The following is a 19,044-nucleotide window of genomic DNA, read 5'->3' on the forward strand; positions in this document are numbered from 1 at the left end:
TTGAAATAGTATATTGATGTATAATATTAACTCCTCGATTATATCCAGTTTAACTTGTAGGATCGGGATAATACGCCTTCATGCACATCAATAGCGACAGTGCTCTACAACTGTGTATAGTTTTATCAATATCCGTCTGGTCGTTGATAAGGCGTTGTGCTGATAGGGCACATCTAGAGACGGACGGAAGAACATAGCGATTACTATTTACAACTAAAAACTTTGGCAAGGGTATACTCACAAAAATATAGCAATCCGCATCGGTACAGTTCATATGAAAGAATGAATAATTGTCAGAGCTGTTGAGCGGAAACTGTGTCTGAGGTTGGACATAATATTCCCGCTGATACGTCGAATACCTCTCCTCTAAGTTTTCTAACTTTTAAATCTGATTTTCACCTCATAAAGGTTTCCATAGAAAAATAAATAAAAAACAAATACATACATATAATGAAAATCTTTTTAATATAAAAAAAATGAAGAACTGTGAAAGAAAATCATAATGAAAAATCATAAAAATGATAAAAACAAAGTGCTAAATCTGCTACACCGTTTTTAAATTAAAAAAAAAACTAATTAAAATTAATATTCCGTCTTATATATGTATACAAAGTTCTATTTCCGGGTGCATTGCATTTGCGTCAAATCGTGGAAAAAAGTATTATTTCTTTTGCGCCATATGGTTGTATTTCATTTGCGCCGAAAATGAAAACTGCTTTTGGGCCAATATACAGATAGAATATAACGGAAACGTATTGACAACAATGTGTGAACAAAACAAACAGATATAATAGGTAAAAAAGTCAACAATTTGGGTACGGCAGTCAACATTGTGTTATAATCTTAATAACTATAAAAACAAACAAATTTGTCAACAAAGAACAATTAAGTGGAATATAGACAAAGCACATAAGCAAAAATGAAGGACAAGAATACAAAAAAAAATGACCATAGCACAATAACACAATCACATTTGTCTAACGTCTTTATTCTTTTCTGTAACACAATTGTTAAAGGTTAGGACAGGGTCGGGAACTCATCAATTCAATTTCAAATATTCATGTTTTATATTCATATTTGGTTGTCCTCTTGTTTAATTTCTTTTAGTTCGTTTTTTTTTATGTTTTTTCCTCTTATTTGGTGTAATTTTTTTTGTCGTTTGTTAGTTTTATCTTACGAGAATTTGCCATACATCGAAGGCAATATACACTGATCCTTCTGAAATAAAACAAAACCTAAGACTACCTAAACAAACTGGAGAAGAACACATTAATAATACATTTACATAGCAATTACAAAATAGATAGAAAATAAAAATATACTATATGATAATGGATATTCACTGACAAAACAGTCATGTTTCAACAACTGTAAAATAAATAATGAAAATCATAATACCTGATATCATCAGAAGAACAAACCTCTTTCTTTGATGGCATACAGCACATGATACCTCTTTTTTGTGCATATCTCTCATTGCTGATGGTTTATTTCCTCCTGTATTCTCATATTCGGCTCCAAATAACTGATAATTATCACCTGAGAGGGGTTCTCCGTTTTCTGAATCATTTGGTAGGCATAAATTGTTGACACGGCCCTCTTTGTTCAAATACTGGTTACCACCAACCTGTCCTGGAATACAGAAATATATGCCTTTTACATTATGAAACAGATTGTTCAAAACAACGTGCTTATTCAGTGCAGTAAAACAGAATCATAAGACTATCAGCATGGACGGCAAACTAGTAATAAAATTGTATTCACCAAGATGTTCAAGCCTTGACTAATAATTTATAGCTTGACATATTGTATAGACATACTTTAATTGTTGAGATGTGTATTGACTTTTTAATGTCTCTAGGTTGTGTAACTATTAACAAGATTGGTTTCTGCATGTCATGATTTAGAACCCACAACCACCTGGAGCTCTCCAATCCGGCAGTGATAACCATCCATTTGGTTGACAGGGATAAAAAAAAATAGGCAGCGAGATCTGGTGTCTAGTGTTGAGAGTGCTACCATCACAGAATATTAAAGATAGATTGCAGCAATTCTTTGAGGTGGCAAGTTCTTTGCATAATATGTGCCTCTATCCAGCTTATTTTCTTTTTCTTTTTCCTGTGGTATAGTCTAAATTGCCAGCCCTTCTTTCAAGTCACGGCCATTCACATTGAAAAGAATTTGACGTTTGCATATAGCAATTTCATATACATAATTGTCATGTAGCTGAGTACATCTATCAGGCGCTTTATATTCAAAAGGATGCAATTTGATTAAAATGCAGATCCTTTGTCTAATCTTTGCCTACAAGGATCTGACAAAATTCCGTTTTACTTTCTGTTCTGGTAATAATTACATCAGCAAATGAAATTCAAGCCTTCGAATTTATAATGGCGTGTATTAATCCAACAAAACCAATGGGTTCCAGAACAGAAAGTAAAGCTTAGACACAGGATCTGCATTTTAATTATATTAAAAAAAGATGTTTCTGAATATTTAAATTAAGCCACAATAAACTTTTTTTTTTCGAATTCTCAAAATATCACTTTTTAATTTTTTGCATATCAAAGAAACATTACTTCCATAAAAAGATCTTCTTCTATCATTAAGAAATGTAAACTTAATTTTTATTATTCTAACCTTAAGTGTATGTCGAGACGATGGGATATTAAAGACCAAGATTTGTCTCAAGCATTAGTTTTCCTGCATTTTTCGTTCACTTGATTTCAGTGTCACTGATATTTTTTTGAATCAGATCATAACCAGATTTTGCCTGACACCTCTTGACAGAAAATTGTGACGTAATTACATATTGTGGTCTTACATTAACTTCATTGTCCCTGAGTTTTGATACAAATCATGGTTAGCAATCTTGATACCTTGCGTAGACCAAGTTTCCCGATGGCAGGACAGAGAAATAGACATAGACATTAAGGGATCAATCCTAAATCGTTTCAGGAATATAAATTTTCTTTTGGTATAGACATTATCTACTCCTTTTGGGCATCCTTTCCGTTCCCAACGTAGATATGTCTCACCTGAATGAACAGTACAAGTTATGTGTGTTAAATTGCAAAAAGTATTATTAATTACACATAAAACTATAAACTTATGAGAAATTAGTTATATTACGCTGATATGATTAACATTAAATTGTTTCTAATTGATTTTTATTTTGAAATACAGGATACATTTGCTCAAGCATGAACATGATGAAGAGACATACATTCGTGGATTTCTGCATCTATGTTTTTCTATTTTGATTGTTAGTTTGACGTCTTTGATATATACAGACTGATGTTATAAAGTTCGAGACTGCGGGCTGACCAGAATAAGAGTTAGAAGAAGCGACATATTCATTTACCTGTCCTAAGTCACGTGTTGTCTTACATCATATCTTCAGGTTTTAGTTTTTAGAGAAATCGGTGTTGATGGAAGATCTTCGATTGTTTGATTGTTTAATATGTTTAATTTTCAAACAGAAATGGATCTGCAGTTGAATTGCAAGATTTATTTTATACTGAATAGTCAATGATACACTAAATAAAGTGTCAAACCATCCCCGATGTAGACGCTTTTCCTTCTTGAGAACATTCTTCCTTTCTAGAGGAATTTAGGTAATGTTTCATCATATCTACCAAAGATTGGTCAGATGCGGATAGGTCATAATCTTTACAATCATGGCTCTCAATATGCACTGTTAATGCTGCTGTGATAAACGCCAAGTATGACCAGAACATGTTTGATACTACAATAAACACATAAATAAGACACGTTAGAAATGTCAATCAATCGCCAAAGTCATCACTACGTAAAAAAATTAACAAGTCAACGCCTGAATTTGGATTTATTTTAATTTTTTCTGGTTTTCGTGTGCATTTTGGGAAATAAAGACGGGCATAACATCCGACAGAGCAATAACTTAGATATTAAGGTGGTAAATCTTGAAGAATATTGCTTCATTTTATAATTTTATCAGGGAGCGCTTCATATTTAAATATGCACACGATCAACGCTTTTACGATATAAAAATACGGAGATGTGGTATGATTGCCAATGAGACAACTATCCACCAACGTTCAAATGAAATGGATGTAAGCAATTATAGGCAACCGAACGGCCTTCAACAATGAGAAAAACCCATACCGTATGATCGGCTATAAAAGGCCCTAACATGAAAAGTATGAAACAATTAAATTGAGAAAACTAACGCCTAATTTATAACAAAACAGTTTTATTACGAAAAACAAATATGACAGACATGAACCAACGACGACCACTGAACTACATGCTCCTGACTTGGAACAGGCAAATACAGAATGTGGTGGGTTTAAACATGTTTGTGAGCCCTCAACCCTCCCCCTAACCTTGGACAGTGGTGTAACAGTACAACATAAGAACAAACTATAATAATCAGTTGAAAAAAGGCTTAACTCATCAGATGAATACAAATAAAAATACATCTAACAAAAACACAAAGTGAACGTGGACAGGTACTTATACCTGCCAAAAACAGAAAGACACTAAGTACAGATCTGAGAGTACTTGCAGTTACTGACAGCTAGTTCAAAGCCAATAACAACTAATGTAAAAAATCATGTATCAAAGACTAAAATATCAATCAGTACAAATCCAATATCCAATGGATTTTGTGTAAAGACGCCATTAACAGTCAGATAAAAACATGACTTTGTGCAATGCTTAACTATAAGTATCGACAGATTGTAGTACCGTGAAAGTACATATGTATAATATTAAGTATGGTTTTAATTTACTGATAAGAAAATAAATATTTACACCAATAAAAACAATATTCAAAGATTTAATCACAGTGTTGAATAGGTAACCTTTTAGAATAAGTTTATTTAAAGGATTGATAAGTTTACCCAGTTCATATCTAAATTTCCAGGCTCAGTTTACAACATCACCGTAAAACTTATGATGTGCTATTCCGTTTGAAATAAGTTTTTTACAGGTACAGCCAAACTTGCAGACCAAATCTTTATATCTATTAAAGAATTTAATATAGGTTTTAACTAATTTGTGGTAACGAAATCCCTAACTTAATAATTTACTAGTAATACATAGATTACGCTCATTAAAATCCAAATCACACTACAAACACTAGCATGGCGAACGAGTTGGGATATATAAACACCGTAAGACGGTGCCAAAGGAACATCATCGTCCAAAAAGGAAAAAATAACAATAGGGAACGAAAAATCATCCCTTTTGTCGTAAATTTTTGTGCAGAGTTTCTGGTGTAATACTGAAATATCTAAATCTAGGAAGGGACAGTTATTGCTGTTGATATTATATTTATTTAAAGTAAGTTCCTTTGGGTAAATTTCAGCAGTATAGTTAGAGAATTCTTGATTATTTAACGAAAACATATCATCAAGATAAGGGTAAGTGTTGTTGAATTTATCATTTAAATGCAATTTAGACGGGTCTTTACTGAGTTTGCCTATAAACTGTAATTCATAACAGTGCTATTAAAGGGGCAAAATTGGTGCCCGTAGGGATACCTACAATCTGTCGATAAACGTTATTGCCGAAACGTACATAAATGTTGTCAAGGGGAAAATTTAGTGCTTTAATCATCTCATCACACCTTCAGTCAGTATATCTAGAATATTCACCTTTCTCATTAGAGAAAAAGGCTTTATATGAGTTGCAGCAAATAAATTTGCAACCAGATTTATCAAACGACCATTTAATTAGATAGGAAAACTTTTGTTTGATAAGATTGGGTGGAAGTGTAGTATAAAGAGTGGAAAAGTCAAAACTGTCAACCGAATCACAAGGACCACCAAATGCACGTAATTTATCTAAAACATCCAAAGATTTTTTTCCACTCCAAAAAATGGTTAATTCCTCTGTGTTCATATGTTTTATTACAAAAATTAACGATAAGTTCTTCGATAGTGGTTAAGGAACTCGTTAATAGCACAGAAAGATTAGTAGTAGAACACTTTCTAGAGGTCGAGATGAAACGATATTTTACGGGTTTTTTTGTGAAGTTTAGGTAACCAATACATAGTGGGGAACTTCAAATGGTCCGAGGAGGTCTTAAGCCGAGCTGTGGTAGTGACATGATTATTTACTGTATGACTCTTTGTGGAGCGTACGGCCTTGGATGTAGTTGGATGTATAATTTCATTCTTAAGGACTTATGTGTAGTATTTACTGCATACCACCACCACATTGTTGGCTGCTTTGTCGGCTGCTACGAACACAAAACGCTATGATAGTACTTGAATTTTGTTTTTAATCCTAGAAAAGGGCGTATTACTTACTCTTTTATTTATTTCTAAATTATTTTCAAAATGTGATATGCGAATATCAACAATATTCATACATTTATTTAAGTAGGAATCAAGTGACTTTTTGTCAGATTTCTCCCCGTTTACGTCATTTTTTACAATAGGATGAAAGAGCATCTTTGATAACCTGACGACACTTCCCAATTTTTTTCGACGGTTGACGATATTTTGGTCCTTTTTTCAGAAAGTTAATAACCTTTAGGTCTTGACCGATGTTGAGGTCCCCTGTAATTACATGGCCATAGGGAACATATCTAAACTTCGATGTTTCAAAGTCTCATGTTGAAGGAGCATTATTATCTATACTAACATCTGATGTAACTGACGTATAATTAAAAATTAAACTTCTACTGGGCTTTTTATACGAATAAGAAATTATAGGTGGCTCAATGTTATCAAAATATGGAGGTATAAAGTTTTGAACGGTAAAGTCATGAAAAATACTAGACAAATTAATAAAATTCAATACCTCTATGTATTTTATTTTTAGAAAATATTTTAAATGATCTTCAGGTTTGTCAATTTGAGGGAACTATGGTGACAAAAAGCTGTAATAATCCGTGTACACTCATATTTTGGTCTATGGTGACAAAAAGCTGTAATAATCCGTGTACACTCATATTTTGGACTGAATAACGATATTGTATCACACTCGTTATAAATATGATGTAATTTACTAATTGACATTTGACCCAGTTTGCATAATAATTGATGTCTACCATTGTTTTTAAATATAGATAAAAATCATCAAGTATAAAATTAGAACGATCAAATTGAAAATGGTAATGGGGAATATATCAAAGAGACAACAACCCGACCAAAGAGCAGACAACAGCTGAAGGCCACCAATGGGTCTTCAACGCAGCGAGAAAATCCCGCAACCAGAGGTGGTCCTCAGCTGGCCCCTAAATGAAATTGTGTACTAGTTCAGTGCAAATGGACGTCTCCAAAACTCCAAAACATATAAATGAACTAAAATTAAAACACATACAAGACTAACAAAGGCCAGAGGCTCCTGAATTGGGACAGGCGCAAAAAAGCGGCGGGGTCAAACATGTTTTGTGAGATCTCAACCCTCCATCTATACCTCTAGCCAATGTAGAATAAAGAAACACATACATGTAGCAATACGCACAGTAAAAAATCAGTTTAAAAGAAGTCCGAGTCCGATGTCAGAATAAGTAACAAAAGAAACTAAGCAAAATGATAATGATACATAAATGAACAAAGGACTACTAGCAGTTACTGACATGACAGCTCCAGACCTCAATTAAACTGATTGAAAGATTATGTCTTCGTCGTATGAAAATCAAGTACAATCCCTCCCGTTAGGGGTTAGTATCATACCATCATAAAACGTATGAGAAGAACATAACCCGTATCATGCCAACAACTGGTTTTAGAATAAATGTGTTTATTTCCGATGCAAAAACCCTATGAGTGAATCAATATTAATACCAAAATGTGCAATCCTTAATGACTTGACAACAGTATCGTAACTATATCCTTTCCGAATAAGTCTGTTTAAAGGTTTGGTTAGCTTTTGAGGTGAATGCCGACATTTTTGTGCTTTGTAAAGAATATTGCCATGAAATATTGGATGTGAGATACCTGAACGTATAAGATGTCTGCATGTTGATTTATATTTACGAATGATGTCCTTGTACCGATGATAAAATTTAGTAAATGTTTTGACTAGTTTGTGATATCGAAAACCCTGGTGTAATAATTTTTCAGTAATACAGAGATTTCTTTCGTTGAAATCAAATACGTTGTTACATACACGAGCGAATCGAACAAGTTGAGATATATAAACACCATAAGATGGCGACAAGGGAACGTCACCATCTAAAAACGGATAATTAACAATAGGAAATGAAAAATCATCTCTTTTATCATAAATTTTGGTATTAAGCTTCCCGTTAAAGATAAAGATATCAAAATCCAGGAAAGGGCAGTGTTCATTGTTAGTATTAGCTTTATTTAAAGTCAGTTCGGCAGGATAAATCTCTTTAGTGTACATACTGAAGTCGTCATTATTGAGAGCCAATAAATCATCTCAATATCTAAAAGTGTGATAAAATTTTTGAATCAGATGTTGTTGCGATGGGTCTTTGCTGATTTTAGTCATAAATTGTAACTCATAACAATACAGAAACAGGTCCGCAATAAGTGGTGCACAGTTAGTCCCCATGGGAATTCCGATAACCTGACGATATACGGAATCTCCATAGCGAACAAAAATGTTATCTAGTAAAAATTCAAGGGCAGTTATAGTATCAAAGGAGGTCCAATTGACATAGTTCTTTTGTTTGTTGTTACTAAAAAGTGACCTAAAAGAGTTTGAACATATATATTCGCATTCCTACTTCTTAAATGCCCATTTAATAAGGTGTGTGAATTTTTTCTTAATAAGATTATGAGGCAACGTGGTATATAGGGTAGAAAAATTAAAACTTTGAACAGATTCGAAATCACAAATATAAGCATGCAATTTATCAAGTACTTCCAACGAATTTTTGACACTCTAAAAGTAATTAATTCCACTATTTTCAAAGGCATTATTTGAACTTATTACCAGGTTTTTTGATTGTACCAAGTGTACTAGTAAGTAGAATAGATAGTTTAGTAGTGGAACAATGGCTTGAAGACGAAATAAATCTATATTTGCAGGGAGTTTTGTGCAGCTTCGGAAGCCAGTACATAGTTAGAACTTTCATTGTATTTGGTTCTGCTTGTAAAGAGGTAGCTAAAAGTTTATGTTTGTTACAGATGTCATTTTCCAAAAATGGAGTCAGTTGGAATGTTGGTGAATTCGTGATTTCTTTTTGTAGAACATCAATGTAAAATTTACGTCAAACAATAATGATATTGTTAGCAGCCTTATCAGCCGGGACAAAAATGTGTGTTTATTTCGTTGATTGCGGTAAATGTCTGTAGTCGTTTAATCCAAAACCGTTCGCAAGTTTTTCGGGAATCTTCAAACTGCTTATGTGATTGTCCTGGTTGTTTATGAACTGTTTGAAGTGGTTGGAATTTGATAAATTTGATATTGTGTTTGTGTTTTTCTAAATGTTGGTAAATTGAACTTTTGAATTTCTTAGGTCTGCGGACCATATTTAATTACAAAAGAAGCATTCCATTCTTATAATTACGTTTATATGTTTCAAGCATAAAAGTCAAGCTATATCAAAAATGAAGACAACAAGGTTTAAATATTATGCGTCCAAGGCGCTTTTCTGGATTGATCTTTATCAGGAACGCTCAAGACCAAATATTTGAAAGCCAAGGATGTATAAGAACCGAAACATTTGAAGAGCTATATATATCAATATATACATTTTTTGAGAAATAAAATTTAAATTTGGAATGCCTCGCGTTTGTTGTTAGCCAATCAATAGTACAAATTGTTATGAAACATATATGCTTTAGAATTATAATTGTATGAAACTTGGGTGTTAAACAGGCGACTGGTAATTCTACTGTGAAATGCCGCTATGTCATAATTGGACCCCGTTACATGTAACAATGTTCTCGGGGATTTATAAGCCTCGCAATCTCAAACTGTATTTTCGCCGGATTTGAACCAAATAAAACATCCTTGAGACAAACTCCAAAGACGCGTCTGCATCCACCAACACACACCTTAATCATATGTTAAATGATTCCCTATTAATTTTGGGGGTTAGGGGGACAGAAGAATATTGCAGCGTTGCATAATAACAATCAATTTCACATGACATAGAGAAAATGAACTGTAAAGAGTTAGCAACACAAACACAACCAAAATCACGGCTGTATTTATGTGTTCCAGCAGGGTAAGCAGGTCCTGTTAAACTATTGATATCCGTTGTCGTGATCGTGCTACTTACAGAGTTCTGATATATACAAATGATTGAAATTGACACAAAAAAAATAACAATTTGCACTCTAATTGAAACCCGGAGCTGTAATTTTGTTATGATCATGCATACCGTGAGTGTCATGATCTTCAACGAGTAAATGAGATACGCGGATCTGAATTTTAATCAAATTGTTAATGACCTAATTTGCATTGTTTTACTGATCATGTGGAATATGACCAATATATTTTCCAATCAGCATGTAATGTGCTGTCGTGAAACCAAAGACTTATGATTTAGGTATATAATATCCATTTAAACAATACAGAAAAAGCAATACAAACAATGTCACAAATAAACGTATTAATTAGTCACAATGTCTTTAAGATACACACTGATTCAGTCGTTCTTTTCATTATAAAAATGCGTAATAAAAAGACCAAGACAAACCTTTTACTGCCTTTTTGACACGATTTCAAACAGTCTGTATACGGAGTTGGTTCTTGGTTTTGTCTTATAAAGCCAACCAATAGTTATTTAAAGTAACTTAGAAGATTGCATATATGATCTATTGATTCAGTATATGATTACCTATACATGTATTCTAAAGGTTACAAGATTATATGCGTTTTACTTTTTCTGATTTTTATCCTTGTTCATATACGGAATTAGTATAAGCAATTCTGGAAAGTTCATTGATTCGAAATCAACATGAAACGGTGATAAAAATATCAAGTAAAAATCGCCTGTTTAAAGGAGACTTTCATTACTATCAACGTATGGTTCTGATTCCACTGAGCGTGACAAATGTTCTCCCTTACATTGTAACTGGTACGCTCTTGTTCAATGCAACAGTTTAAGAAGTAAAAAATGTTACATTTCAAAAGCATTAAAAACCAAAAAATCCAAACTCCACGGCAGTTCCAGCTCCGATCCGCATACTACTATGAATATTGATGGAGTAAAGGAAAATACCTCCTGAAAGGAAACAATCACTGTACGGAGTTTGCAAAAAGGCCACGACATAACAGCTTACGTTTACGGTCAACTTTGTCGGTGGAGTTTTAACATTAAGAACAAGTAAAGAATTTTGTTTCCTCAAAAAAGAATGTCTGAACTCAGCATCTATATCTTGTTGTTATTAGCAGGTCAAATATTGCAATTTATGACAGTACATGTGGCGAATCAATGAAAACTGGCTTGGGATAGGGAATACAGGGTGTGGCAAGATTAACATTTGTGAGCGCTCAATTCTCTCGCTACTATGGGACAGTGGTATATCAGCACATATTAAGAACAAACTGTAAAGATAAGTTAATATTATTGTATTGAATTAAGTTAGTTCGATTTCCTCCCGTTAATCATGTTGGATCGGGATATACTGCCTTTAAGCATATCTTCAGCAACAGTGTTCTACAACTGTATAAAATTTTATCCATATCCAGGGAAAATTCAAAACGGAAAGTCCTGTATCAAATGGCAAAATACAAAAATCATACACATCAAACGAATGGAAAACAAGCAGAAACTTCTCGGAAACTTCGTCTGAGATTGAGCTTAAATTTCAAGCAGATACTGTTAACTAACTTATTTTTGCGAGCGATTGATTTTTCGCGACATTGACAAGTTAAAAATGAACGCGAAATTAAATCGTCGCGAAATTGTTAAATTTTTATCTTCCCTTTTATAAATACGTCAAGGAAATTAGAAAATTGCAAACAGAATTCGCCTAGAATTTACGAAGGAGTACACGCGAAATGAAGTATCCACGAAAATAAATTGGTTTTGCAATACGTCGACTTCCTCTCCCTCTCAAATAACATAACTTTTAAATCTGATGTTCCCTCTCATTACCGAGTTTCCATTTAAAAAACTACACAAAAAAATAAACGTCTTTTTTTATTTGGGAAAATACAAGACGATTAAAAGCAAACCACAACAAAATATAATAAATATAGAAAAGCAGCGCTAACTTGGCATAGTGGACTTAATTGGAAAGAGTTCTATGTCCTACTGCTTTCATCCCCGCATGTGAGAATAACAAACTTATTTTTTCGTAACAATTAAAAATAGCTTTGAATATTTCAAGTTAATCAATATTCAATACTGTACAAGTTAGTTTACATATCTATATTTTTGATAGTGCAATAAAGCATGTGCATAACATGCAGATAACCTTAAAGTTTGTTTATGATCTTTAACATGATTAGTATTCATATTGTATTACCATTTAATCGCTCTTTTCATGACTGCTGTGAAAAGGTGCACGTGAGTGTTCACAGATACTGAGCCGTGCGAATTCATTCATAAGTTAAATACCGTAACGTTTCAATGTCTTTTTTCTTGGTAAAGATATTAAAATATAGGTGAAGTTCAATGTTTATGTTAGTACATGTGTTGTATTACCAGGGTTGCCACAAAATGTATACAACAGATGTAACCCGAATAATTATGTCGTTATATTTCGCTGCTCCCCGATTGCTATATTGCAAAGAGGAGATCGATTACGGGGAGTGACTATATTTTTCGGGTTAGCAAGTGACATATGTCGATACCTTCTGTGGTATTTGTACACTGTTATAGGAGTATTCGAGGAAAATAGAAAAACAATACTGACGCTAGGCATCTCAATCCGACATTTAGTTGATACTTCATTTAGTTGTAACTACCTTTTGTTGAAGACCTATCAGCGATTGTTAAGAAAATACGAGAGACCATTTATTTATCAGACTAAATTCGTTGCGTTCGAGCGCTATAACTGGAAAACACCGAGCCATGAGAGAAACGTTATAAACAGATATGCCATTGAGTGTTTATTCATTCAGGGAATAAAGTCAAAATGTATGTGGACAATTCTTACATCGACCCAGAAGTCGAACATATTGTTGTATAAACTGACATCGTATAGGAACGTTCAGAACCAACTGGTATTTAAAAACTTAAATATATCTGCATGGGAAGATGATTGAAACAAGTATAGTTGAAAGGCAACTCAAACAATAATAGTCATGATTTTGTATTTTAAAAAAATATCAAAAACTCCGTTTACGTGCGCAAAACTATGAATAAAATTATGGTAAATCTTAAGTTAAGACAGGAATCATCTACTTATCTGATATATGATGCCTCATCACCTAATTCCACTATATGAAATCACAAATGATCCTAATTACACACATGTAAACGGATAAAAGGTTGGATAAGTTGAAAATTAGCTAGCATTTACATTCACAAAAATAGGTCAACTTTCAGCTCTCTCATAACATAATATTATTATTTTCAAATTTTAACTTTTCTAAACCTCTAGTCGTATGTGTTTCCTAATAACAACTGAGACGTTTTAAAGATATTATATAAATAAGGATTAAGGGGATGTGGTATGATTACCAGTCAGGCATCTATGCACCAGAGATCAATGCAACAGGCTGAGGACACAGTGAGGATATAAACAAATACATGACTCTATTGGGTGTGTAAAATGTAACCATTGTAATAGATTAATATTATATCCTATATCTAATATACCAAAAAAGATTTCATGGGGCAATCAACACCATGATTCTTATCAAGGATTTTTTTTTTAAATATATAATTTAAAGCACAATGTCCAAATGTAAAAGATGGAAAGAAAATCAACATAAAATAGCTAGCCTTTAGCACTTCAAATTAAGACTGGGCAAAATTGACCCGACCAGAGACCAGGGGTCAATTTTCAAACGTACATTGTGTTCATACATTTTTTAGCAGAAAGGATAAAAAAAACCAGACTTAACAACTCAAGAGAAGAAAACGTGCAAAGGGCGATAATGCATGTTTTACACTGGAAAGGTTTGTATTTTGAAATACTTGTTGTACCACGTGAACATATTTAAGCCTCCATCGTATCCAAGTTTGTCTCAACGTATTCCTGTGTTTGCAAATATTTGATGTATGTCTGCAGTAATTACGAGAGAGCTTCAAAAAAGTGGAGAAAAGGTGTTCGGTTATTGTGTGTGTTCTGTTCTTATTGATACCGTACGAATATTAATGTCCACATTCTGATCAGCCGTGCCTGCGTATTTATATACCCCACACATTCAAATGACGCCGCACAAGGGATAAGTTTAGGGTGACAATGCGTATATACCTCAGTCAACTCTTGTGAGTTACATTTTCAGGAACCGTAACCGCATTGTTACATTATCCGGTCATTAAACTAAAATTTCTTTTAAATAACACATTTAAAGGCTAACAGGAATTACCAAAAATATTGGACAGTACGACAGTCAAAACGGACACCTTTTGGTGGGGTTAAACAAGTTAAACGTATAAAACCCCCGCCTTTGCCTCTTTGCACCACAATTTATATAATTAAACGTACACTACTTAACCTGCAATTTCAAGTTATCAAAAGGATGATAAAAATATAAATAAGGAATAAGGAAATAAAAGACGTCACATTTTTGGGAAAGCAAGATTAAAATTGGCTCGCTACTGTAGATTATCTGTTAAAAACTGCTACCTATAAAAGCAACAACAAAAAATCAGAACCAACGCCCTAGCTGGTTTCATGAAGTCTCACTATAAAATATAATTTTAATTGGCAGCACTTGAGAACAACAGTGAGTAAAGTCAGATCCTGAGATCGTCAGAAGATAGAACAATTATAACGGCATTAAGTGGTTAGTTTATGAAGCCTGTAACCATAAGGCTTGCTGTTAAAAGATGTAAAAACTTTTCCGAGTAGTAGATCTAATTATACGACATCACAATAGAAGATAGGATGAGAAATTCCGTCTAATTTCCAACTGAGTTTTACAGCGTCTTATGTTGTGCTGTTACACCTCTGTAATAGGATATAGGGGGTTGTGCGCTAGCTCAATTCCATGTATTTGCCCCGCCACGTTCGTTGTGTGCCTGTCCCATGGCAGGAGCCTGTTATTCAGTGGATGTTGTTGGTTGCTGTCTGTCATATTTATTTTTCGTTTATTGTTTTGTGACACAAATTGGTTATCTCGTTTACATAGATTCGCATACATGTCGTGGCCATTTATAGCTGACTGTATGGAATTGGGTTTAGCCATTATTGAAGGCCGTACGGTGGTCTATAGTTGTGCTTACATCTTCTCATTTAGACCATGGCGGATAGTTATCTCATTGACACTCATTCCACAACTCCTTATTCTTATGTTATATTGTTACGAGCATCGTCATATCTACAGTTATGATGCTGAGAATGACGGCTGTTCAAACGAGTCTGTGTTTTTTTTTAAAACCTGTAAAAGTAACTTTGTGTTCATACAGCATTATACTTATACAAGTCAACTTCATTACAGCATATTCGTGCAAGCCTTACATTATTGTGAAATGGTTTCTTAGGAGCGGCCAAAGGAATATTGATTGTTATGTTGAAATCGTGGCTTTTGTCGTATTTACTTTTAATTTTATTTTTAATTTTTCAATTTAGCACTTATAATGTTTATGCTAAAAATAGACAGACAAAAGTGACTGTTATTTACGTATGTGGCATTATTGTTTCTGAAATGTTAGCCTCTTTATATTGATTATTAGTAGTTGAAACTGAAACATTGTTTTAGGGACCTTAAAAAGATGACTTCAAAGTTATCATCCATGGTCTCTGTCTTTTTAATGATATCATCTAATGGAATATTTTGGAATATTTCCTATATCCCTAGAAAGGAAATACATGTATGGCAGTCGGACTTTAAGTAGCCCTTTTGGTATCTATGATGAGTTTATTTTCTACAGCAAAGCCCTGTATTTTCTGTTATCATCCACTCGGGGTAAGATATCACGAAAAGGCGCTTACAAATTTTAAAAACTACAACATGAAAATATTTTGTTTAATTAATAAATATAATATAGCGATTATAATTGAATGCGATTAAATTGCTTCGTTGATGATGAAGATTGTACCGTCCCATTATAGTCTTACTTTTTGTTTTTCGGACGAACGAAATGAAAAAAAAAGTTTTTGTATTGTCTAGTACCGGGTCGATACCACTGCTGGTTGTTTTGAAGTTCTCGGGTGTATCACTAGCTCAAAAGTCAGTGCTCTTAATCAAGTCAGTGCTTAGGTACTGAAAAAAACTTATAACTTACATACTTAAATTTGACTAATTTGCTTCGATTCTCTGTTGATAAATTAAGAAATTATTAATAAGATATAAGATTACAAACCCCTCAATTGAAAGTAGATCTTGGGAAGACTTTGGCTATTCTATTTGTTGGGGCCCAATTTCTCTTTTGGTCATATGGGTTCTTACTCCTCACGCATGCAAGTATTTATACATCCCTGGCTTTCAAATTTGTTGGTTCCTGATGAAGATAGATCCAGAAAATCGCTTAGTATCCACATTTATAAAGTGTTATTTTTATTTACGTACATATAAATAAGAAGATGTGGTATGAGTGCCAATGAGACAACTCTCCCTCCAAGTCACAATGTGTAAAAAGTAGACAATTATAGGTCAAAGTACGGCCTTCAACACGGAGCCTTGGCTCACATCGAACAGCAAGCTATACAGGGCCCCAAAATGTATACTTGCTTAGGGAGCTACCATTTGATTTTTATGGGGGTGGGGGAAGGGGGGGGGGGGGGGCTAGGATGAAAAATGTTGTCCTGCATTTTTTTTTTAAGTGTAATCTCTGTCCTGCCTTTTTATTTTTCACTCTATTCGGTCCTGACTTTTTTTAACATACATTGTCATTCTGCCTTTTTTTTTTTTTTGCCAAGTTGCTCATCCTACCTTTTTTTTTTACTCAAAACTCCTGTCCTGTCTTATTTTTCATTTTTTTCCCTAGCCCCATCCCTCCATCCCCATTAAAAATGGTAGCTCCCTTAAAATTTTATAGCGTGGACGTGTTTTTTAACGTGTATGATATCAGTATCAGTATGTACTGCATGCTTATAAAATATGAAAACAACCTGCTATAAATTCCATGCGTCCGAAGTGCTTTTCTGGATTTACTTTCACCAGGAACGCTCAAAACAGAATATTTGAAAGCCAAAGATGTATAGGAACCGAAAAGGTTGAAGAGCTATATGACCAAAAAAAATCGAAATACTTCGGTATTTCTTACACTCAGGCATAGGTTGCATTTACCGTATTATGCATAACTTTTGATTTGTAAAGGTCTTCAACTTCATATTTGATTCGGCCTTGCATGTACGACTGTTTTTATTAGAGCGCCACTGATGAGTCTTATGTAAACAAACGCGTATCTGACTTAACAAAGTGTGGATTAACCATAAATGTAGCTCATAAAGTGGGGGGTCGCCCACCCGCCCCTCCTCCTAAATCCGCCTCTGTGTGCATTATATCTTTTATGATTTTTTTCGTCTTTTTTTATATCAAAATGTTTTGCCTGTTTCTTTTTTTTTTTTTTATTCTGACATGCATTGTTTATATACAGGATGACTGCTTACTGTATGAATGTAGGTTTGTTAAATGATGGGTTTATCTATCACTCAAATGAAGTGCTTAATGTAGGAAACCACAAATGATTCCTTTCCTGTGAATTTTGTTTCAGGCGGGAGTAACACATGTTTTAACGGAAGTAACATTATGATTAATACTATGTACTTTTCAAAAAGGAATGGACCTACACAATATACGGGTCTAATATAGCAATATAACGATTCCTATTGTACCTAATTGTAAAGATCTTGGTCCGAAAATAAATATCCATCATATGTAAACAACGATGGTATCTAATCTTGTGTATTATTTATTTTGATTTCATCTAACTAATTTTAAAGAAAATTTCAAAAGAAATTACAACGATTGACGCAAACTATTGACCTGAATTAATCTGAAACAATGACACTATTAATCGGTGAAGTTGTCAAAATCATGAATGACGCAGCTCTTGACTGCTTAACCGCGATTACAAAAACGTTTTGCAAAACATATACTCAGATGTAAGATGAAAGCATCTAGCAAACTCTATGTGATCTATAATTTAAAGTATAAGTTCAGAATTCTAACATAAGTATACTTTTGTTCTGGCCTCTTGAATTACATTTAGTAGGTTGGAGGGGAAAAGTTTTTTTTTTTCATTTTTGACATAATTTACATACATGTATTATTTTTATAAGGACGGGTAAATGCTCATAATATATGTGCCTGTCAAGTCTGGCGCAGTCAGTGGTTGTCGTAGGTTGTTGTCTGTCATAATCTATTTTTCGATTAATGATAATTAAACTTAAACCATGACGTTGGTTTTCTCGTTTGATTTGTTCACCTTTTATAGCTTTATACAGTATGGATTTTACTCATTGTTGAAGGTCGTTCGGTGACCTATAGTTTCTTACATTCATGTCAGTTGGTCTCTGGTTAATGGGTGTCTGAGATTTGGACTCTCAGTCCCCTTTTTGTTAAATTCTTTTGAAAATCGACAAAACTAAGACTTGAATCGGACAATTGGTAATGTTTTTTTTCAGCATATAACAATGATAGATCCCTTTTTCTAAATTAACTGGATTCGTTCTAATAATGTAATATCTTAGTATGATTGATATAAACTTCAATTGTGGTTAAAACTTGCATTACCCATGCAGTATGTGCTTCTCAACGTCAAAGTAATGTTATAACGAAAGACTTCCTAAACTGAAATACAAAAATTCCAACATTCATTATGCCTTTAAAAAAGTACATCTTTGCTCGAAAAAAAAAACACTTAAAAGGTACAGGTGTTTTTAAACACGTACGAAAAGTTGTCTGACTGCCTCTTTTATTTTGTATGTTGTCAATTAATACGACTAGTATTTGGTCAAACAGCAATTTTATTTTTAATATACATTGGTGCGGTTTTTCCAACTTACATATTGAGTATAAGTATACGCCTTAATATTCCAATCTTCATCAGAGTAT

The sequence above is a fragment of the Mytilus californianus genome, unplaced genomic scaffold (assembly GCF_021869535.1).
Source record: "Mytilus californianus isolate M0D057914Y unplaced genomic scaffold, xbMytCali1.0.p SCAF_6, whole genome shotgun sequence".
Lineage (NCBI taxonomy): Eukaryota > Metazoa > Mollusca > Bivalvia > Mytilida > Mytilidae > Mytilus > Mytilus californianus.